General features: G+C 37.6%; 1 protein-coding gene across 6 annotated transcripts in view; it reads left to right on the top strand.

Moving 5' to 3' along the window:
- The window catches only part of HDX (highly divergent homeobox), a 213597-nt gene that overhangs the window by 62074 nt on the left and 127197 nt on the right, over positions 1-24326 (top strand). The window contains exon 1 of one of the 6 annotated variants that reach the window (XM_070066384.1): positions 417-877. The exons of 3 other annotated variants lie outside the window; for them this stretch is intronic. The gene's annotated coding sequence lies outside the window, so the exon portion shown is untranslated. Of the gene's footprint in view, positions 1-416; positions 878-24326 lie in introns of those variants that run through there. 2 more of the 6 variants (XM_017350008.3, XM_051827391.2) reach the window with 2 other exon arrangements.

Below are 24326 nucleotides of genomic sequence, written 5' to 3' on the forward strand. Positions count from 1 at the left end.
TCTAACTCATGACTGAGCAGGCATCATGTACTTTATTTTTGTGGATACTTACTGTGTACTAATCTTTTCTTCCAATGATATTGCAAAGTCTATTGTGACACAAAACCAATGAATTCTACATGTCTCGTAGTATCCAACAAATTTAGGGAGTTATGTCAGTTCACTGACAAAACATATGACTTGATTTTTTTTCTGTAACAGTGATCATCAAATAACTTCTGGCACAACAAGGATTGATTTGAGATGAACAGAAGGCACAATTTCTTGTCAGTCGCCAGAGTCAACCAGTCATACCTAACAGTACACTCACTCTTATTGAAAAATTCCAAAGGCTCTTTGGACAGCTTCTTAATATTAGTAAAAGTGAATATATACTTGTCAACTGAACACAGAAGATTGTATTTCTTTATGCTATCACTTGGTTTTAGCAGTGTGCAACAATTTTGCTGAAACCAAATCTCAAGTTGGAAGATCAAGCAGCACCTGCTCAAATGGCTGTTGTGTAACTATTATAGACACAGGAATGCTGGATGTTCAGTCACACAGAGAGGGAGAGGTTCAGAGGGTCCTGGCCATAGATGCAGCTGATTTGTGCAGGGAGGAAGCAGCCCCACTGCAGGCAGCCATCTGTCCTCCCCCCTCCCCACTCTTGGGTTCTGGGCTGAGGCCAGGGACTGTCCGGAGCTGATCTCGGGCTCCCATTGGCCGCTGTCTTTAGTGACGTCACGATCATGATGAGAATTGATGATCGGACACGCTGATTTCATTGTCTGAGGCGGCAGTGGAGACCCAGGAAAAATCTCGCTGAATCCGCCTGCCCCAGCACTGGCCTGTTCTGGGATCCTCTGATCCCTTCCGTGACCGCACCACGCCCGAGGTAAGCACCCAACCTGGGCGGGTGTGAAGGGCGAAGGAGGGCGGGCAAGGCTTCGGAGAATGCTTTGCCCAGTGGGGGGCCGGTAGGTTCCGTGGCCTAAAAAGGCAGCCAACAAATTGGTGCGGCTTCTGGGAAGCTAAGTGCCTCTTCCTTCCGAGCAAAGGCAGGCGGCAGCGCGAGGTTAGAAACGAACTGAGGATAGGAATACAGTGGGCATTGCCAAAAAGCAAAGGACTTTGCTCCGAAAGAGGGCGATGTAGGAGCCGCGCTTCTGGCCCAGTAGTAGGAGAAAGTGGCGCCTCTGCCTCCGAAGAAAGGAGGGGGTTGATTTCTACCACTTCTAGATTTCACTGGACAGTAGATTTCTCACAGCCCTACTCAAACGCACTAACGGCGCTGCGCCTGCGCGTTTGCACCTTGGTGGAAGGAGGTGGGGGCTCAGGGCGAGAATAGGCTTTGAGTTTGCGCAGGCGCTTTTTCCGTTTCGCTGAAGGGGGTGGGGCTGAGCCCTGTCCGGGCTGAATGTGGGAAAGGTTGAGGAGTTAGTTGGCCTTGTGATGTTTCAAGCAGGGATCTGCCAGTTATTTTGAATTTGGCCTGTTGACTGTACTCAGCCCCCAAATGTATGTGATACATTTGAGAAGACAAATACTTAATCTCTATAGATATTAGATTTAGAATAATGGAAATAATTCAGAGAATAATTTGTGAAATAGAAAGTTCTGCCATGAGAAAATGCTTAGAGAAAAACACTAATTATTCAAATGAATCCAATTTCTAATCCTCAAAGAGCTCTAATTTGGAGTGACATGGTGATTGTGAACTTGAAACCCTTTTGAAAGACTCAGAATGAAGTCCACTGTAGAGACTCAGAGGAAGAAATTTTCCTTTCTTGTCCTTCTTCTTCCTCTTCTGGATCAGTCTCCTATAAATCTTTAGTCATTGTATCTCTGCGAGAATCATAGACGGCAATTCCTATTTTGAGAGACCCTGTCCAACAGGGATATATTACTCAGCAGTTGGGAGGAGCAACCTGCCACTGTCATTAGTGAAAAATTTGTATAAAGTAGTATTATTAACTCCCCGACACAATCTAAACATGGACTTCTATTTCACTGAGGAATCTGTATTTTTCTTCATTTCTTCCGTTTAAGGAATTACTAAGTATTGGTAAATTGTCTTTTGCAAGGAAGCTCACACCATTCTTCCCTTACTCTACAACTGGAAGTCTCATCATCAGTCACTGCAGGAGCTTCCTAGCCAGCCTTGACCTATGGCCCAGAAGCTTAATTTATCATGCTGGGTTAATGTTGGTGAACACTTCTCTCCTCTATTTCTTTCACAAAAATATTTTTGAATCTGTATATTCTATTGTTCCAAGCTAAACTTCACCCGCATTTCAAAGAACTTCAAAATTTTGTCTCATTGTATCTGTTATTTTGCTTATTCTTCAGCACACAAATCTCATTAATGTTACCCGAACACTTTATCTCCATAACTTTGCTCCTATATCACTACCATCACCTTTACCCAGCATGCCCTGTCTTCTATATAATTCAAATCTTAGCCACTTTTGAAGCTCAACTCATGTCTCTCCTCTCCATAAATGCCTTCTAAGTCTAACCCAGCTGTTATTGACCTCACTTTTTCTGAAATTCCCACACAAATCTTGTCATTTTCTTATAGTCAAAATTCTACTGTGTTATTTGTTGTGGTTGTGGTCGTTGTTGTGTGTTTGTGTGTGTGTGTGTGTGTGTGTGTTAGACCAGACTCCTCAACTTGTTTTTAAACCCTACCTTTAAAGGTTAAGACCATGCCATCTACATCTTTATCATCTGCCTTGGCATTGGGCTAACTAATCAAAATAGCTGTAGCCATATATATCATTCTTTTTTCTCCCTAGAAAGCAATTTCCTGTGAAATGAAGTAATATTGTTATAGAGAGAACTGTAGACATGTGAATCTTATTCTCATTGTTCATGCAAGTACCCTCCAGTGACTGAATAAATTTTAGTAGAAATCAGGGAAAAGACATTATAGAGATTTTGTATAATGAGTGGCCTCTGAACATAGCATGTCTTCATAAACAAGATCAAGGGAACATGATCCCCAAAGCAGTTCTATTCCCATCCTTAAGCTGCTAAGTTAAGAGATACCCACTGCTCTACACTTCCTTCTTAGGACATTGCATCCTCTTTCTTCTCACAAAAGCTACTGTTCACTCACTTTTTGTTGCATTATATCTGCAATTGCAATTTTACATGATCCCTGATATCTCTTTGTACATAACTTGTATATCTCTTGAATCAGATCTGATGGTTGAGGTGGTTGCCATAATTATAATATTATATATTTGATGTCAGTTTTCTAACCCTTGGACTTTGAACTGAATTATCCCACAGAATTCAAGTTTTACTTGAACAACAGTGAGACTGTGGTTTAATATAGAGGCTTTACCCAGATTTAACTTGGGCTGTAGCTTCATTTTGAGGCAGTGTCCTAATAGCACTTCAAGGTTGATGGTTTAGGGGCATGAAAAAAAGCAGCCCAGCAGTGTGTTTTAACCTGTAAATTTAAATTCATTATCATAGATTATTGTAAGTGAACTATAAATGTTACTTATTATGAAGAAAAATCCTTTCTCCCTGACCTTTTCTCTTACTACCTGTATTATGTGAATCTCCATCCTCCCAAAAAGCTGTTTTAGCCTGCAGTCAACCTGTAGTGTCATAAGACTTTCCTAGACATTTATATGTAGACCAATAGACAAAACTGTTCAGAGTTATGCAACTTTATAGAATGTGGTGCTTTGGAATGTGCTATTAATTTTAGATAGCTTAAAATAAAATAAAAATGAGAGTATGGTATAAGTATTTTTTAAATAAACTGTTAGCTTCTTTTTGTAAAGATTTATTTATTTATTTGAAATGCAGAAGCAGAGACAGAAAGAGAGAGATCGATCTTCCATCTCCCCAAATGGCTGCAATGGCTGGAGCTAGGCAGATCCAATGCCAGGAGCCTGGAGCTTCTTCTGGGTCTCCCACGTGGATGCCGGGGCCCAAGGACTTAGGTCATCCTCCGCTGCTTTCCCAGGCATATTAACAGGGAACTTGATTGGAAGTGGAGCAGTCAGTACTTGAAATAGTGCCTATATGGGATGCTGGCACTGCAGGTGTTGGCTTTACCCTCCAAGCCACAACTCCTGCCCTGGTATATGTATTTTAACATTTGTTTTATAATTCTTATCTGAATGAGAGGATGGCATTAGGTTATAGAGTTTGTGATGGAAGAATAAGCCTACCCCTCATTTTATATAATTAAGCCACAAGAAGTGAAGTACTTTAACAGTATTAATAAATGCAGTGTTTATTAATCATGTAGTACACGGCATTGTGCTAACAACTTTGTATATGTTATAAGGTTGAAATCTCACAACATTCCAGTGAGATATGCTTTAGTATCTTTCCAATATTAAAAAAATGAGAAAACTTATGTTCAAAGAAGTTGACTGCCCAAGACCACACAGTCAGTATCACAGTCAAGATGCAAGGAGAGGTCTGTTTGATGTGTAATCACTAAGTTTTGCTTACAAAGGTCATGTAATGAATTCTTGGAATAGCTTTAGCTATGATCTAAATCTCTGAGTCCCTGTGTGTGGGTGTCTGTTTATATTACAATGTTTTCCATGAATCCTATGTTGTTTCTATAAAATCAGGGATTTCTAATCTTTACCAAATGGTGTATATGTGCATTTATTTAAGTATAGACTGTCTCAGTCCTTCTTTAAAAAAAATTAGTTTATTTATTTGAAAGGCAGTGTGACAGAGAGAGACAGAAACAGAGACAGAGAGAAAGAGATCTTCCATTTGCTGGTTCACTCCCCAAATAGCCAAAATTGCCGTGGCTGGGCCAGGCCGAAGCCAGGAGCCTGGAACTCCTTCCAAGTCTCCCACATGGGTGGCAGGGATCCAAATATTCGATTCAACGTCTGCTGCCTTCCCAGGTGCATTAGCAAGGAGTTGGATCAGAAGCAGAGCAGCAAGGACTGAAACCGCTCTACAATGTGAGATGATGACATCCCACGTGGCAGCTTAACCTTCCACACTACAATGCCAGCTTCACTCTCAGTTTTGATTGAAAATAATGGCAAAATTTTTGTAAAAATATATTTTTAAAAAATTTAATTAATTCTACTTTGGAAAGTGTGGTGTACAGTAGGAAATATATTGTTCAAAGTGTAATCCTGGCCGGCGCCGCGGCTCACTAGGCTAATCCTCCACCTAGCAGCGCCGGCACACCAGGTTCTAGTCCTGGTCGGGGCGCCGGATTCTGTCCCGGTTGCCCCTCTTCCAGGCCAGCTCTCTGCTGTGGCCAGGGAGTGCAGTGTCTCTCTCTCACTATCCACTCTGCCTGTCAAAAAAAAAAAAAAAGTGTAATCCTAATAGGATAAAAAATGTTGATTGCTGTTTACTTTTGATTTTGCAGTAGAGCCAGCTAAAATAAAATTAAGAATGTCCTTGATATGCTTGCACTGGATACACGATAGTTAGATATACTGGTTTGCAAATAAATGGAAATAATTTTATAGAGATATATAGAAAGGATCTGGAGAGGTTAGCATACTCAGAAACTGCGACTGACACCCTGAAATGTTTTCATTCTGCATAAAATTTCTTTTTTTTTATTTGAAAGACAGAGTTAGTGAGAGAGAGACAGAGAGAAAGGTCTTCCTTCCGTTGGTTCACCCCCAAAATGGCCACCATGGCCAGAGCTACGCTGATCCAAAGCCAGGAGCCAGATGCTTTTTCCTGGTCTCCCATGCGGGTGCAGGCGTCCAAGCACTTGGGCCATCCTCCACTGCCTTCCCGGGCCACAGCAGAGAGCTGGACCGGAAGAGGGACTAGAACCCAGCACCCCAACCAGGACTAGAACCTGGAATGCTGGCGCCTCAGGCGGAGGATTAACCAAGTGAGCCACGGCACTGGCCCCAGTCTGCATAAAATTTCAAGGCAATAAATTGAAACCTGTCTGTGCAAATGGAGTCATCTTGTTGCAACTAGTAATAAAATTGCTTGGATTAAAGCAGAGATCTTGGTATACCACAACTAGATACGTGAGATTGTATCATCAATTGGGTCATCAATTAAGTGCTACATTTTACATCTGCCATCTGTAATGAAATCTACAACAGCAGCTGTCCTACCTTCTTGGTCTTATTTTACCACCAGAGATATATCTAGTTGGATTGATCCTTAAAATCATTAAACCTGTTACTTATCAAAGTGATAAAAATTCAGGAAAACGTCCTCTTAGCTCCTCTTGTCTTGGGATTAGAGAAATTTCTTGAAGTTCTGAAAATAGCCATGGAAACTCATGACTTACATGCTTTTTGGAAGACACTTTTTCCATGTAGACAGCAATTGTGTATGGAACCAGAATCTGAAAATAATTGTCATTCTGGAGGCTGCACACTTAACTGCTAGGCTGAAAGCAGTCATAGGTTAGGGAGCTAGAATTAAATCTGTCTTTATTTTGTGTGTGTGCGTGTGTGCGTGTGTGTGTATACACACACAGAGACGTTTCTCCTTAACTTCTCCCTAACCTATGACAGCTTCCTTTTTCTCTCAATGGAGATAAATGCTTTATATAAAACTTGAGATGTAATGGAAAGGCATCATTTTGCTGACCGCCAATGCCTTCAATAGTGGAAGGTGAATAGACATATTCTTTCCTAGCATCAAACCAACCAATGGTGAGAGCACTTCTTCACTGGGTTTTATGTAACAGTAGATTATAAGATTATGTTTTCTACCCCACTAATTTATTGCTTTAATACTTTCTTATTTGGATAGCTTGATCTACCTATTGTGTATTTTATGGATGGAATAGCTGTGCTATTTGAGAAAGTAATTATCTGAGACCCATTTTCCAAATAGCTTTGCCTTTTCTCTTTTTTCCAGCTTGATATTTTATTTATTTTGGAGATAACCTTTTAATTTACATTATAGTCAAATGCTTAACGGCTCTACTAAATAAAGAGTTGAACACATGAAAAGTAAAAAACCATAGTCCAGCATGCCATTTTTTCATGTTGAATCTCCTTAACAGAGCAACAATTGGAAGAGAAGGAATTACAAAATGCAGAAGAAGAAATACAATCCGCATTAGTGGGAAGTATTGCATAAGATATTAGAATGCTCACTCTTGACTCATCTCCACTATTTTAAGATCGCAGTATATACACAGGAAATTATTTTTGATTATGTAAATTAATTAAGAAAGTAACCAGTTGACCGTTTTATTTAGAACCTATAGGCTCATCTTTAATTTTGATAAATGGTTAAAAGACCCTTCAGGTCAATTTGAGTTTTCTTCCCCAATGATTAATGCCTAATGTAGAGAGAAAACTTTGAATTCAGTACTGGTTGCAAAATGTAGCCTGTTTACTTTTCTCGTAGGATTTTGTGCATCTTAATCTGTTAAATCCTTGCTACTCATGTGTGTATATTCTATAAAGTGGCAGCCTGAGCACCACCTGGGAACTGTTTAGAAACTACAAAATCCTAGGCCCCACCCCATATATACTGAAGCAGAATCTGAAATTTAACAAGGTCCCCAGGTGACTCATATGCACATTAAATTCTGAGAAGCACTAATATAAAATAAAATCTGACTCCTGCTGCGAAATAGATGTTTAAGACTTGGTGGTCATAGAAAAATATCAAATTACCTTTTGCTAATTTTACACATGGAAAATTTTGCTAATTTTCCATTGTATATTATCTAATATAGACCAACTTTGCACCATTCTGGAGTCAACATTGTCTCACTTAGACAATGGTTATTCTTATGTGATAAGTAAAATTGTTATGAATTTGAGTGAATCCATTTATTTTGATGATCCCAATATCCTCACCATTGAAATGATGATTTTAATACCTCATTTGTCAATAGAGTTCTACAGAAGAGAAGTGATGTACTGGTTTCACTTTTACCAGCATTTTCCAGGGGGAACTCTGTATTTTCTATTGGTTATTGAAGCAGTTTGTTACAAAATTAGTGGCTTAAGATGACTTTGGAAGTCAGAAGTCTGAAATGGGTTTCATGGGTTAAAAATCAAGGTGGCAGCAGAGCTTTCTTTTCTGACAACTCTAGGAAAGAATCCGTGGCTACTCATATTTATTGACTCAGGATCTCCTCTCATCTTCAAAGTTAGTAATGGCTGATAAAGTCTTTTTGATATTGCATCACTCTGATACTAACTGCTCTGACTACATCTTCCACATTTGGAGATCCTCATGATTGCATCAGCCCACAGAGATAATCTAGGATAATCTCCTTATTTTAAAGTCAGCTGACTTTAAACTTTAAACTTGATAGTTTGTTAATACATCTACAACTTTAATTCGTTTTTCCCTATGACCTAACATATTCATAGTTTCCAAGAACTAGGGCACAGACATCTAGATATGGGTGGCATTATTGTACTTACCATAGAAATCGGTGGCCTTTTTGGTTTATGAAGGAAGTCAGCCTCTTATCTTTTTATTGAAATGATCAATTAGTCAATTGTTACTTCAGTTGTACCACTCCCCACTCCAAATTCATATATTGAGGTCATAACACCTAGTATCTAGAGTATATCCTCACTTAGAAAATAGGGTTATCGCAGATGTAACCAGTAAATTAAAATGAGGTCATACTGAGCAAGGGTGGACTTCTAGTCCTATTTCACAGTTATTCTTGTAAAAGATGGACATTTGGAACATCCAGGACTCAAACCATTTGGGGAATGAACCAGAGGATAGAAAATAAATCACTCTCTCTCTCTCTCTCTCTGTAATTCTGCCTTTCAAATAAATAAATAAATATTTTTTTAAAAAGATGGACATTTGGATACATGCACACATATAGGGTGAATGCCATGTGAGCATGAATATGACTATCAATAAGCCAAGGATAGAGGACTGAAATAAATCTTTCCTTCATAGTCACTAGAAAGAACTAACCCTTCCAACACCCAAGTTTCAGATTTCTGGCCTTCAAAACTATGAGAGAATAAATTTCTATGGTTTAAGACACCCAAATTTTGATACTTTGTTACAATAGCCCTAGCAAACTAATACAACCATGATTGTCCTTTTGTTGATATCTAAATATCATTATCCTCAAAAGCATTTATTTAGTTGTTCCATATTCTATGATGTGCTAGGTATTGGACCCAAAGATAGATTTTGTCCATTTAGGAAAGATATTGACTTCATTTTCTGTTTTTGAAGGAGAATATGATGGAGCTCTACCCATGACTGTAAGATTTAGGGCTGTACTTTTGTGGGGCTTTTCAGTCACTAAGCATTTTCTCAATCTTCTGAGAATATTTCTGTAGACAATTTTTCAATTTTTTGGCCAAAGAAACTTATACATTTTGTACAACATGATGTTTTGATGTATGTATATATTTTGGAAGGACTAAATAAAGACAGTTGATATACCCATTATCTCACATGTTTATCTCTTGTGATAACATTTAAAATCTACGCTCATAGCAATTTTCTTTCTCTTTTTTAAAAGATTTATTTATTTATTTGAAAGTCAAAATTACAGACAGAGAGGAAAGGCAGAGAGAGAGAGGTCTTCCATCTGATGGCCCACTCCCCAAATGGCCGCCACGGCCGGAGCTGAGCCGATCTGAAGCCAGGAGCCAGGAGCTTCTTCCAGGTCTCCCAGGGCGCAGGAGCCCAAGGACTTGGGTTATCCTCTACTGCTTTCCCAGGCCATAGTAGAGAGCCGGACTGGAGATGGAGCAGCTGGGTGTCGAACCGGCGCCCATATGGGATTCTGGCGCTTCAGGCCAGGGTGTTAACCAGTTGTGCCACAGCGTCAGCCCATCCTAGCAATTTTCAAGTATATGATACATTATTATTAACTGCAGTCACCATGCTGTGCAATAGATCTCTTACACTTATTCCTTCTGTCTAAATGAAATTTTGAATTCCTTGACCAATATCTACCCGGTGTACCACCCACCTCTCAGCCCCTAGTAACCACAATTCTACTCTCAACTTCAATATTTGATGTTTCTAGTTTCCACATATAAAAGAGATCATGTAATATTTTGCCTTTCTGTCTCTGGCCTATTTCATTTAATAGAATGTCCTCCAGATTCATCCATGTTGTCTCAAATGACAAGATTTCTTTCTCTGTTAGGCTAAATAGTATTCCATTTTATATATGTGTCACATTTTCTCTTTCTTTTTGTAATTGATGTACAATATCATTTATCCATATCTTGGTTATTGTGAATAATGCTGCAAAGGATTTCAGATATGTCTGTTGACATACTAACTTCTTTTCCTTTGGCTATGTATCCAGGAGTAGGATTACTGGATCATATGAAAACTCTATTCATAATTTTTAAAGATCCTCCATACTGTTAGCATAATGACTGTTTTAATTCGCTTTCTTACCAACAGTGTAAAAGGGTTCCCTTTTCTTCATGAGGTTAAGCTTATGCTTCCACTATTTGATTATGCAAATACATATGTAGTTTTGTATATTGTTCCTATACTATATATGAGTGTCTTTATATAATTTTATCTACTTAGCCACTAGATGGTGTGCTTTGAGGGATCTTTCTCTAACCCCCCAAAAGAAGCATTTGTGTTTATGTTTTTTTGCTTTTCAGTTTTTGTAGGATGGTGTAGATCAGGAATGGGAGTCATAAGAGAAACAAATAATCCATCTCTTGCTTCTAGGAAAAAATACACTTTGCTCTTGCCATATATAGTGCAAATCTGATTCAGGACACTAAAAGAATTTCTAGTCTAAGAGAAGAAATCTAGCTTTAATCAATTGCTTCTGAGAGTTAAGTGAGAGGACAAGTAGGATGGAGTTATATGGATGATGAAAAAAGGCTGAGAGAAAGAACTAAGGATAAATTCTTGATACAATGAAATCTAAGGGACAGATAGATTATTTTTGATATGTTGATTAATTTATTTATAATCACTCTTCCAATGTGTGTTATGGGAAATTTGATAGTCTTTTGTTGAATCATACATTAAAATGCAATCTATAAAGATATTAACCTAGACTGTGAATTGCAAGATTCTGAAACATTAGCAGTCAGTTCTTGTGGCAGTGCAAATGCTTTGGCTGGTAAGTGGTAGATTCACTTGCACAATTTGCCTAGGGCTGGAAATATGAAAAGAAATACAATTTAGTCAAGTATATGTGGATCATGGTACTAGGTAGCTCATCAGGAGATGCTGTATATGTATCTTTGATCTTTATCACTTATAATCCGTATGTTTTTATGCATGTGTTATTATATGAAAACGGAAATAAAGACATGAGGAAATCAGATATCTAGTTGAGGTGCTCTTTATGTTTCTGTTGTCCAACTTATTATCTGTTTGAACTCCATCTTTTTCTTTTATAATATGAATTTTGGTATCTGAGCACTTGATAAGGAATTTGTAGTTTTTGATACTTATTGTTTTAACATACTAACATGTAATAAAAGCAAGTGTCATTAAAAGCTAATATATCATGAGAATCAATAAAATAGTCTGTGATCTAAGGTATCTACTTGCTATTGAATGTATTTGTTACAAACATTAATCTTTATAACTTAGGCATTAGAGAAATATCTATAGAAGGTACTTCAAAATGTTTGCAGAAAATGGAAGTAAATATTCTTTTGGTGTAAAAATATTGACATGAATTTTTTCATAGTATGCATTTCATGAATTTTTAAAGACTACACATACACATATATATATACATAGATACATAGATATATCTATTTTCATGTATTTATGAGGAGGATATGTACATAAAACTGTCTTGCAAGTTGTGTCTATGTCACTGTGAGTATATATTTAGCTTTTATGTAGCTGACAAACATGAATGTTAATTACACAAAATTTTTTAAGTGTTTATAAAAAGGTCAGTACATAATTTCTTTGTGCCCTGACAAAGTTAAATGATAAGTTTATATTAAAATTAGATAATTTATATTTTCCCCTAAGTGATAGAGGCAAATTATATCTCTTAAAAGAAAGATAAGAGATGTGTACAATGCATTTTGTAAATTATAGCCCAATAAACAGATGATGAATATCTTTCCATATTAGAATAGACAGCATGTCTGTTGTTAGACTTCATGCTTAGAAGATGCTGGAAGGTTTTTTGGCAACACTTGCAAATTCTGCAAGTTAATTGTGAAATAGGTAAATACAACAGCTTTTTGTAAAGTTGAGGATCATTAAATGTAAATGACAGATTAAAGTAACAGCCTCTGAGAACAGATTTACAATAGCAATTATTTTACACATGTTCAATGTATCAGTTTATTATTATATACTTAATCAAACTTTTGCTAAATAAAACACCAATGACTTAGTTTTAATTAAATTCACCTAGTTTAATATATTATGTTCAATAATAAATTTACACTGAAAATTCTGCAAAGGCATCCACATATGTGGACACCATATCCATTGGTGCTTAACTTCTGCATTCTTCACTATTTAAAAAAATCTCATCACATAGACATGTTTCACAGGATCTCCCTTCTTTTTGCCATGATAAGATAATAACACACATTTTCTTTGTTTCAGAGTTATATATAAATGGTGTAGAAGTGGATTGGTGTAAAGAGAATTATTTCTGGTAGAAATGATCTGTTAGTTATAGAAATGTGCTAACTATTAACAAAACTAGACTTTACATTGTGCATTATAGTTTATCAGCTATTTTAATGAATGAAGATAATTCACTATGTGAAGAAGAGTAGGACAGGTTTTATGGCCTCATTTTCCAGATGAAGGAACTGGGTTCACGAGGTCAATTATCTCTGTTAAGGTCACAAGATCAGCAAGAAGTGAAGTTTAATATGTAAACAGAGTGGTCCTGACTCCTAAAGTATTCCCACTCCATCACTCCAAAAGGTCACTTCAACTTCCGCTCATAGCCATGATGAAGTAACAGCAATTGGATTTACTCTTTCATCTTAAATGTCTAAAAACAATCAAGAAACACAGAAAAACATTTAGAAAAAAAGCTATTTCAGACCTTTGATAAAAGGCAACACAGGGCCATGATTCCTGATAAAATGGAAACAAATAAAATGAGCCCTATGAGGCTCACAACCCAATGTCTGGGGAAAGTTTCCAGGTGAAAGCTTAATGAGAAGGAGGGGCCAGAACATCCTAGGAATCTCTCTGAGTTGAGGAGGCAGAGCTCAGATTTCAGGAAGGACAAAGTGGCTAGAGTTTGAGGGACTGCATAGGAGAGAGGACAAACAGCACAGACAAGAAGAGTGCACAAAGAGTTCCAGAGATTATAGAGGAACCCTTCAAGTCTTGGGCTGAATGCTGAGTTGTTTAAATGTGTGAAGAAATTTTTGAATCCAAAGAAGAACCATGGGAAAGGTGCAGGCGAAATAATCCTCACAGTTAGTGAATGATCAGCCAGACTGGAAAGCTTCGTATTTCAAGATGCATTTAGAAATGTCCATAGACAACTATTTTTTCAATAAAGGGTAAAATTAGCTCTAGAGTAAAGACAATTCTAGATCTGCCTAACAAAAGCAAGCCTCAAAAGTACCGTACAATTTCCAGGTAACATAAATGTATAGCAGTACAAATCCCAAACATTTAAAGACTAGAAAAACATCAAGTATGCACCAATAAAATTTACACTATCTGCCATTAAGTGGAAAACTGCCAAGCATACAAACAGGAAAATTTATAATCCATATCACAGTGAAAAAACTATTATGAAAAAAACAGAATGAAAAGAATAGAAATAGAATTTGTAGAGAAAAATGGCAAAATAGCTGTTATTGCTGAATTCCATATATTCAAGAAGGTAGAAGAAAACACAAGCAGAATGAGAAAATAATGGAAGAATTTTTAAAAGGTCCATTAAAATTATAGAGATGAATTTACAACGTATGAAATGACAGATGCAATGGATAGTTTTAACAACAGATTAGCTGCAGATTAGCCACAACAAAAGGAAAAATCAGTGAACTTTTATATCCACAAGTACAAATTATCCAAAATCAAACATAGAGGAAAACATATGAGGGAAAAATTAATGGAACATCAGTGAACTGTGGAACAATATTATGCAACCTAACATACATATGTCTTGAATTCCAGAAGATCAGAAAAGGGAGAAAAGCATTTTAAAATTTGCAAATTTTCCAAATATAATGAAAATTATAAACCCACCCAGCCAACAAGCTCAACAAATCCTTAAGAGTAAGAAAGATGAATAAAATGGCATCAAGGCATTTCATAATCAAATTGCTGAAATAAGAGAAACGGAGAAAATATTAAAAGCAAGCAAAGGACAAACTGCACCTTCTGTATAGAAGGAAAATATAAAAATGACAAGCAATACCTCATAGAAGAAGTGCAACACAGAGAACAATGAACAACATCTTTCAAGTACAAAAAGAAAACAAATATGTTACCCTGGAATCCTATATGAAAAAAAATCAAAGCAAAAGTAAAACTTTCCCCTCATACAAAAGAAGAAAATATATATCATTAGCAAATACACACTACCAAAAATGATGAAGGATGTTATTTAGGCAGAAGGAAAATGATAACAAATTTACATTTGAATTCACATAGTGGAAATAAGAAAACTGGAAACAGTAAATATGTGGCTAAATGAAATATCTTTTTAATTTTTAAAGCTCATTTTATAAGATAATTGTTTAACTTTTAAACTAAAAATTTATTGGAGGTTTTAAGGCATGCCTAAAAGGGGAATGTACAGCAACAATGATAGCATAAAGGCCAGAAGAGAAATAAAGTAAACCATCGTAAGTTTCTTTTATTATATGTGAAGTAATATAATAATAATATAATATAATATTATAATAATATAATATAATATAATATAATAATTATATTATTATAATTATAATATAATAAAATTATTATAATAATATTATAATATAATATATAATAATATAATAATAATAATGATAATAAGTTAAAGAAGTATATAATGATCTGTAAAGAAATTGTTAAAACAACAAAACAAAGAATGATGGACCAGCAAAGAATATAAATGTAGTATCATAAAAATTTAGTTAGTACCAATAAAGGCAGAAACAGATGAAAAGAGGAACAAAGAACAGATAGTACTGATAGAAAACAAGTAGTAATATTGTAAATTTAAACTCAACCATTTCAATAATCATGTGAATTGCAAAGTTGTCTGAATATACTAATTACAAAGCAGATATTTTCATACTAGACTTAAATTCGACTATCTCCTGTTTACAAAAAAAAAAAACCATTTTAAATACAAAAACATAGGTATATTAAACATGAAAAAGGAGCCAGATTTTGGTGCAGTGGTTAACATGCCACTTGGGAAGCCCACATCCCATATCAGAGTCCCTCTGTTCAAGTCTTTGCTCCATTTCTAACTCCAACTTTCTAATAATGAGCACTCCAGGAGGCATCTGGTGATATACTAAGTATTTGGGTCCCTATTGCCCTTGTGGGAGACCCAGATTGTTCTCTAACCCTGGCTTCAGCTTGTCCTAACTGGAGTAGTTGCAAATATTTTGGGGAGGTGAGCCAGCAGATGGAAGATATCTGGGTGTGTTTCTGCCTGCCTTTCTGTCTTTGACTTTCAAATTTTTTTTTGAAATGAGTTTATGGCCGGCGCTGGGGCTCAGTAGGCTAATCCTCCACCTAGCAGCGCCGGCACACCAGGTTCTACTCCCGATCGGGGCGCCGGATTCTTTCCTGGTTGCCCCTCTTCCAGGCCAGCTCTCTGCTGTGGCCCGGGAAGGCAGTGGAGAATGGCCCAAGTGCTTGGGCCCTGCACCCGCATGGGAGACCAGGATAAGCACCTGGCTCCTGCCTTCAGATCAGCGCGGTGTGTCGGCCGCTGCGTGCCAGCAGTGGCGGCCATTGGAGGTGAACCAATGGCAAAAAAGGAAGACCTTTCTCTCTGTCTCTCTCTCTCACTATCCACTCTGCCTGTAAAAAAAAAAAAAAAAAAAAAAAAAAAAAAAAAAAAAAAAAAAAAAAAAAGAAATGAGTTTATATAATGGAACATTAATTAAAAAGAAGGCCGGATTACATTAATATCAGATAAAAGATTCTAAAGCAGTGTGGGAGTGGCTGCATAGTGATTAAAACTGCTCCTTGGGACACTCAAATCCCATCTTGGACAGTCAGTTTGAGTCCTGGCTCCTCCACTTGCCATCCAGATTTCTGCAGATGCATCTTGGGAGGCAGCAGATGATGTCTCAAGTGCTTGGGCCCCTGCCACCTACATGGGAGACCTGGATAGAGTTCTGAGCTCCTGGCTTCATAATGACCCAGCATGAGCTGTTGCTGGCATTTGAGGAGTGAACCAGCGAGTGGACAATATTTCTCTCTCCATCTCTGTCTCTCTCCCCCTACTCATCTCTGTCTCTTGGTGTTTCAAGTGGGTAAAAATAAATAAATAAACATTTTAAAAGAGTGGACAAATATTTCAGAGACAGAAATATTTTCAGGATATAGAAAGTCATTTATATTGATAAGGAGATCAATTCTTTTTTTTAATTTTTAAATTTTTTTATTTTTTATTTTTATTTTTTTATTTTTGACAGGCAGAGTGGACAGTGAGAGAGACAGAGAGAGAGGTCTTCCTTTTGCTGTTGGTTCACCCTCCAATGGCCGCCGCGGCCAGCGCACCGCGCTGATCCGATGGCAGGAGCCAGGTACTTATCCTGATCTCCCATGGGGTGCAGGGCCCAAGCACTTGGGCCATCCTCCACTGCACTCCCTGGCCACAGCAGAGAGCTGGCCTGGAAGAGGGGCAACCGGGAAAGAATCCGGCGCCCCGTTGGGGACTAGAACCCGGTGTGCCGGCGCCGCAAGGCGGAGGATTAGCCTAGTGAGCCGCGGCACCGGCCATAATTTTTTTTTATTTTTTGACAGGCAGAGTGGACAGTGAGAGAGAGAGAGAGAGACAGAGAGAAAGGTCTTCCTTTTGCTGTTGGTTCACCCTCCAATGGCCCCCGCGGCCTGCATGCTGCAGCTGGCACACCGCGCTGATCCGAAGCCAGGAGCCAGGTGCTTATCCTGGTCTCCCATGCGGGTGCAGGGCCCAAGGACTTGGGCCATCCTCCACTGCCCTCCTGGGCCACAGCAGAGAGCTGGACAGGAAGAGGAGTGACTGGGACAGAATCCGGTGCCCCGACCGGGACTAGAACCCAGTGTGCCAGTGCTGCAGGCGGAGGATTGGCCTATTGAGCCACGGCACCAGCCAAGGAGATCAATTCTTTAAAAAGAATACAAATACTCTAAATGGTTTTCATTTTATAACAGTTCTGAAATATATGAAACAAACCCTGATAAAATGCAAATTGTTCTCTGGTGCATATACAAAATTGATCAACACAGGCTACATAACATAAAACAAACTGCCATGAATGGACAAAGAAAATGTGCTGTGGCTCAGTGGGTTAAAGCCCTGGCCTGCAAGTGTCAGCATTGCATATGGGCACCAGTTTGAGTCGTGGCTGCTCTGCTTCCAGTCCAGCTCCCTGCTAATGCACTGGAGAAGCAGCGGAAGGGGTTCAAGTCCTTGGGCCCTTGCACCCATATGGGAGACCCAGAAGAAGCTCTGGCTGCTGGCTTCAACTTGGCCCAGCCCCAGTTGTTGTGGCTGTTTGGGGAGTGAACCAGCAGATGGCAGAGCTCTCTGTCTCTACCTCTCTCTATAACTCTACATTTCAAATAAATAAAATTTTAAAAAAGAAAATGTGGTATATCTATACAACAGAATTCCATACAGCCATGAAATTCTGTTACAATGAATACTATTCAGCTGTCAATTGCAGCAAAATGGATGGAAATGGAAGACATCCTATGAAGTGAAATAAGCCAGTTACAGAAAGGCAAATACCACATGTTTGCACTCATATGTTGGAGCTTTAAAAAACTCAATATGAACACAGAGTTGTGATTCCTGAGGCTGAGAGGATTTAGAGTGATAAAGGCTTTTGTATAGAAATTGGAAAAGTTGGATGGGACAAATATATTAATTTAATATATATGGATTTATATATATATGGATATATATAATGGATATATATATATGGATAGGGAAACTCTGAGTTTTACTTTACAAATTTTGTAAATTTCAAACTATTTACCGCAAAAGTAATCATATGAAGTATGATCTCTAATCATAAAACAATTATCTTAAAAGTCAATAACAAAAGGATATTTGGGAAATCTCTAGATTCAACGGGTCAAAGAAGAAACCACAAAGGAAATTAGAAAATATTTTATAATCAGTAAAAATAAAATCACAATTCATTAAAATACAGGAAAGGGAGGTAAATCAATGTTCAGAGGACAATTTTTTCAATAATTTTTTTATTTGTAGAAGATGAACAGATTTCACATATTTCAAATATACAGATTTAAGAGCATAATAATACTTCTCACCCTAATGATACTTCCTTCCCTCTTGTCCATGCTTCGAACTTTCCCACCGCCTTCCTTATTTTTTTGAAATTTTTACAGTGACATACTTACAGTTTATTTTATAATCACAAAGCTTAACTCTCCACTAAATAAAGAATTCAACAAGTAGTAAGTAGAAGAACCACTATTCCTCAAGAGTATGGACAATGGCTGTAAATTTATAGTAGATAAGTGGAAAGGTTGAAAATTTATTAGGTATTATCTCCTTGAGAAATTATAACTAGAAGAATAAATTAAGCTCCAATCAAGGAGAAAAATGGAAACAATAATCCTAAGGGCAGAAATAAATGAAACAGAGAACAGAGAAACAATAAAGAAATTCAGTGAAACCAAAAGCTAGATTTTTGAGAAAAGACTATAGGGGAAAAAAAGAGAAGAAATAAAATGGTAATATCACTAATGAGGACAGGGATCACAACAGATTATACAGATGTTGAAAAGTATACTTATAATAGCAAAATTATATCTGTAAATATAACAACTTAAAGGAAATGGGCTGATTTCTTGAAAGACAGAAATTACCAGAATGTATTCCAAAAGAAATACAATAATTGATATTTATGTTTAATTAAATAAATTGAATTCCTAAGTAAAAAATCTTCCTTTAGGAAAAATTCATACCTCAATTGCTTCACTGCTGAGCTCTACAGAACTCTTAACAAAGAAACACAGGTTGAATACCCCTTATCCAAAATTCTTAGGACCAGAAATGTTTCAAATTTTGATTTTTTGATTTTAAAATATTTGCATATACATAGTGAGATCTCTTGGCGAATGCACCCATGTGTGGATATTAAATTCATTTATGATTCATGTGTTTCTTTTACATATACCTTGAAGGTAACTTTATGCAATATTTTTACTTTTTTACTACACCTGCACTTTGTGACCTATGACATGAAATCACATACGGAATTTTCAACTTGTAACATCATGACAGCGCTCAAAACATTACAAATATTGGTTTTTAAATTTTAAATTATGAATGCTCAGCTTGTAATGAAAATACACAAACATTTTCGGGAAATAGAAACGGAGGTGATACTTTGCAACTTATTTGAACATTTGCTATGTCCCAGGCATTGTTCTAGATACTATGGTATGGAACTTTAGGCCTGCAGGCTACATAAGGCTCCTGAAATCTTTTGGTTTTACTTTGCCAGGGCAATTTCAAGTGGGACTCAAAATTCACTAAGTTTATGCAAGATAATTTTAAACTGATAATTTTATGTGGCCTGCAAATGATGTTAAATACCCAAATGACCCTTATTAGCAGCTAGGGAACTAAAAAAATTGAATGTTTAGTTTCTCTCCCCCAGGATGTTTACAGTTAAGGATCTTCTTCTGCCATAACCTCACTTCTGCCTAATTGGTTGAAACAGAGCAAAGCAGAGTATGCAGCACTATTTAGACTGTTGAAGATTAAACCTTTCCTCACACTAGAACGAGTAAAGGAAAACTTGGTTTGCTGGCATCCCTTGGTCAATCATTGTTACACAAAAATTGATAGAATGACCTAGACATAGAATACCCAAGTTCATTTCATCCAAGAGACCTGAAACTACAATTTCATCATTCCCCCAACTACCACCCCACTTTCTCCGTGTTGTCAAGAATAATTCAATATTTCATTGAATATCTTTATTTTCCTTATTTGTCCAATATTAAGCAAAATAGATGACATTTCCTTAGTTTATTTAACAATTAGTGATGTAAGTTATACTTCATCATAATCATATACCCAGATGAAGAGGGGCTGATTTTAATCAAACTTTCTATAACGCTACTGCTAAGTTATAGTATGTGAAATAAAATGATCATTTTGACTACTAAAGATCTTCACTAGTGTAAAAGAACACAGTATTAAACCCTGTAATAAAAACCCTTATATTAAACCCAGCAAATGCAGGAAAATCCACGTCACAAAATGTACAAGATGGGCCCAAATGATAGGGCTGTGGGTGAGCCTCCCAGGCCTTTGTTAACAATCTCTGTTCTTTTGCCAGATTAGTAGAAATAAATTAATTAAAAGCAACAAACCCCAGCAAAATTGGAATACTGTGAGGGACTTGCTAAAGCAAGCATTGACAAATGACAGCATACTGAAAGGAGAGTGGGAGACAAACTGTAAAAAGCAGATGCAAAAATCTGAAGTCTTTTAATGAAGAAGCCAACACCTTTACCTAATTGTTGGGACATCATTTAATAAATCATGTTCATAATGATTACCAAGAATTATGAAAGACAATTTACTTATTTTTCATAGTCCCAGTTTTAAAAAATCAGGAAAGTGAATACAGTAGTTTAGAAATATTTCCATTCAAAATAGTTGGGGCTTATAAAAAATGAAGTATTTTTGCTTGAAACAGTATATACTTTAGATTCCTAGAATGACTCATTTCCCGAGATAGCTCAGAAATGGGAATCTTGTGGTAAATGGAGAATCTTCAAGTACCTTCAAGCCAAACTATGCAAAACCACTAGACACCGTAGAATTACACAAGAGACACACATTGTCATGACCAAGGAAATTTAAATGCCAAGAGAAAGTGCTTGGAAGTATATTAATACAAATTCACTTCATTTGCATAAAAATGTTTTATTTAAAGTGTAGTTATAACTAAATGTATAAAGTCTTCTGAGAAAGACAGAAAACATGTTCCATGTGATTATTTTTTAGATTCTTAATCAGTAACATCACCCCCAATATGTTGGTCTTTAACAAAGATTGAATAAATATAGGTTTAACTGGATTGTAGTTGAAGTTCCTTGGAGTTTAGTATGATCTGTATTTTTAAAAATATAATAGCAGAATTCTAATTCTGAACAAGATGGAGTAAACTCAATACATACTTTTCTCCTGTTGATTATGGCTAAAATCTAGTTTTTAATTATTTATTTATTTGAAAGATGGAGTTACAGAGAGGGAGAGGCAGAGACAGAGAAAGAAAAGTTTTCCATCCACTGCTTCAGTACCCAAAGGTCACAATGGCCAGAGCTGGGCCAGACAAAAGCTACAAGCCAAGAGCTTCTTCCAGGTCTCCCACCTGGGTGCAGGGGCCCAAGCACTTGGGCCACCTTCCCCTGATTTCCCAGGTGCATTAGAGAGGAGCTGGATTGGAAGTGGAGCAGCTGGGACTCAAACCAGCGCCTACGGGTCAGCGCCTTGGCTCACTTGGCTAATCCTCCACCTGCAGCGCCAGCATCCCATAATGGGTGTCAGGTTCTAGTCCAGGTTGCTCCTTTTCCAGTCCAGCTCTCTGCTGTGGCCCAGGAAGGCAGTGGACGAAGGCCCAAGTGCTTGGGTCCCTGCACCCGCATGGGAGACCAGGAAGAAGCACCTGGCTCCTGGCTTCGGATCAGCACAGCGAATCCAAAAAAAAAAAAAAAAAAAAAAAAAAAAAACGGCGCCTATATGGGATGCCGGTGCTGCAGACTGTAGCTTAACCCACTATTCCACAGCTCTGGCTCTGCACTAAAATCTTTAGACAAAAATGAGAAAGCAATGAACTGAGGATTCTGAAAGTAAACACAATGAGGCATATTGGGAAGGAGATCAAAATTTGGATAAACGACCATATATGAGTAAATTTCCTTGTATTTTTTCCTTTCTCTTGAGTCTTTGACCCAAGGTTGGCTCCATTCCATAGAACTATGGAGTGGTTCATTGTTGACTGAACCTGTTATAGCAGCCTGTATTTCCATTGGTGTGTGTGTGGGGGGGGGATCTAAAGTCAGTCTCAGTCTCTCTCTCCCCTCCTCCCTCTCCTACCCACCCTCAACTTCTCTCTCTTCCACATTTGCCTGAAGAGTAGTTCTAGTAGCAAATCTGTGCTGCATAGCCAAATAAACTCCAAACAAAATCCCACATTTCTGGCTAGAGGATCAGGAAAATTGTCTCATATAGGCTGAGCGGTGTGTGAGGAATCTCAGAGAGGGAAGAACTGGAGAAGGGAATATTTTAAAACTGAGTAAAAACCTGTAGAAAACTCAAACCCAACTTTGAATTACTCAGGAGTGGGAGAGTCTCACAACAGAATAGCGAGGACTTTGGAAATAGAACTGGCATGGAAATCATCACCTAAGTAGCACTAGTATGGTGACAGATCCAAAGCAACATAGAAAGGATTTGAAAACCAAAATGATCCTGCCCAAAATGGCAAAAATAGAAATCGCAGTTTGCTCCTGACAGAGTCTGTTGCCTGCTGACTGTGTCCCCTCAAATCGACATCTCACAGCAGACTCTAACAATTAATACTCAAATATTTCTAGATAGAAGAAAGCTAAGAGAATTTTGGTCAGCATACCTGCTCTAAAAAGTGTTAAAATAAATTCGTAATACTGAATGGAAATGAGACGAAAATTTGGAACACCAGGAATAAAGAAAGAGCAATATAAATGGCAAATATCTGTGTAATTACAGAATATTATTTTCCTCTTTTTCAGTTCCTTTAAATATGTATGACTGTTGAAAGCAAAACTGACTGTGTTGCCTAGTGTGGCTTCCAATGTATATGGATGTAGTATTTTTGATAACTATACCATCAAGGGGGGGAAGAAAAAGGGGTCTGAATGGCTGTAGTTAAGGTTGTGAAATATTAACTGTATAGAAAAAATGGGTGTGCATATTATAATCTCTAAAGCATTCACTTTAAAATATGCAAAGTGATTCAGGCAAAAAGCCAATGATTTAAAACAAGAATATCATTTAATTATTCAAATAATGCAATAGAAGTTGGTAAAGGGTAAATAGAAGAACAAAAGAAATGGACAAAAAGAAAATAGCTAATAAATTGGTATACCTAAATCCAAGCATATCAGTAATTATATTAAGTGCAAGTACTCTTAACACACTAATTAAAAGACATCATTCAATTCTAAAACTACAAAATTAATTTTTAAATATTCCAAATAAAAAGAAAGATGTGGCCGGTGCCGTGGCTCACTGGGCTAATCCTCCGCCTGCGTCTCGGCACTCTAGGTTCTAGTCCCGGTTGGGGCGCTGGATTCTGTCCCAATTGCTCCTCTTCTAGTCCAGCTTTCTGCTGTGGCCCGGGAAGGCAGTGGAGGATGGCCCAAGTGCTTGGGCCCTGCACCCACATGGGGGACCGTGAGGAGGTGCCAGGCTCTTGGCTTCGGATCAGCGCAGTGCCAGCGGTAGCGGCCATTTGGGGGGTGAACCAACGGAGGGAAGACCTTTCTCTCTGTCTCTCTCTCTCAATGTCTTACTCTGCCTGAAAAAAAGAAAGAAAGAAAGAAAGAGATGTTGTAACATTAAATTTAAAAATTTACCTGTAGGCCGACTCTGTGGCTTAGCTGTTGGGGTTGTTGCTTATGGTGCCGGCATCCCATGCGGGCACCAGTTCCAGTCCTGGCTGCTCCACTTCCAATCTGGATCTCTGTTATGGCTTGGGAAAGCAGTGGCAGATGGCCCAAGTCCTTGGGCCCCTGCACCCACGTGGGAGACCTGGAAGAAGCTCCTGGTTTTTGGCTTTGGATCAGCACAGCTCTGACCATTGTGGACAATTGGGGAGTGAGCCAGTGGATGGAGGATTTCTCTCTCTCTCTTTCTCTCTCTCTCTCTCTCTCTCTCTCTCTGCCTCTCCTTCTTTCTCTGTGTGGCTCTGCCTTTCAAATAAATAATATAATAAAAATTTACCTATATGCTTTTTGAAAAGAAACCTCTTTAATATCTAAACACATAAATTAAAAAAAAAAAGGCCAGTAATAATGATATGCAAGGACACACTGATCAGAACAAAGTTGGTGTGTATAAACTAGTATCTGGCAAACAGAATAAGGAATAGTAATAGGAATAAAGTGGGACATTTATTAAATAGCTAAAAAAAGGGTCAATTAATCAAAAAACAATATTTTAAATATGTATACCTAGCAATAAATCTTCAAAATACATAAAA

Source organism: Oryctolagus cuniculus, chromosome X (genome assembly GCF_964237555.1).
Source record: "Oryctolagus cuniculus chromosome X, mOryCun1.1, whole genome shotgun sequence".
NCBI classification, from domain to species: Eukaryota; Metazoa; Chordata; class Mammalia; order Lagomorpha; family Leporidae; genus Oryctolagus; species Oryctolagus cuniculus.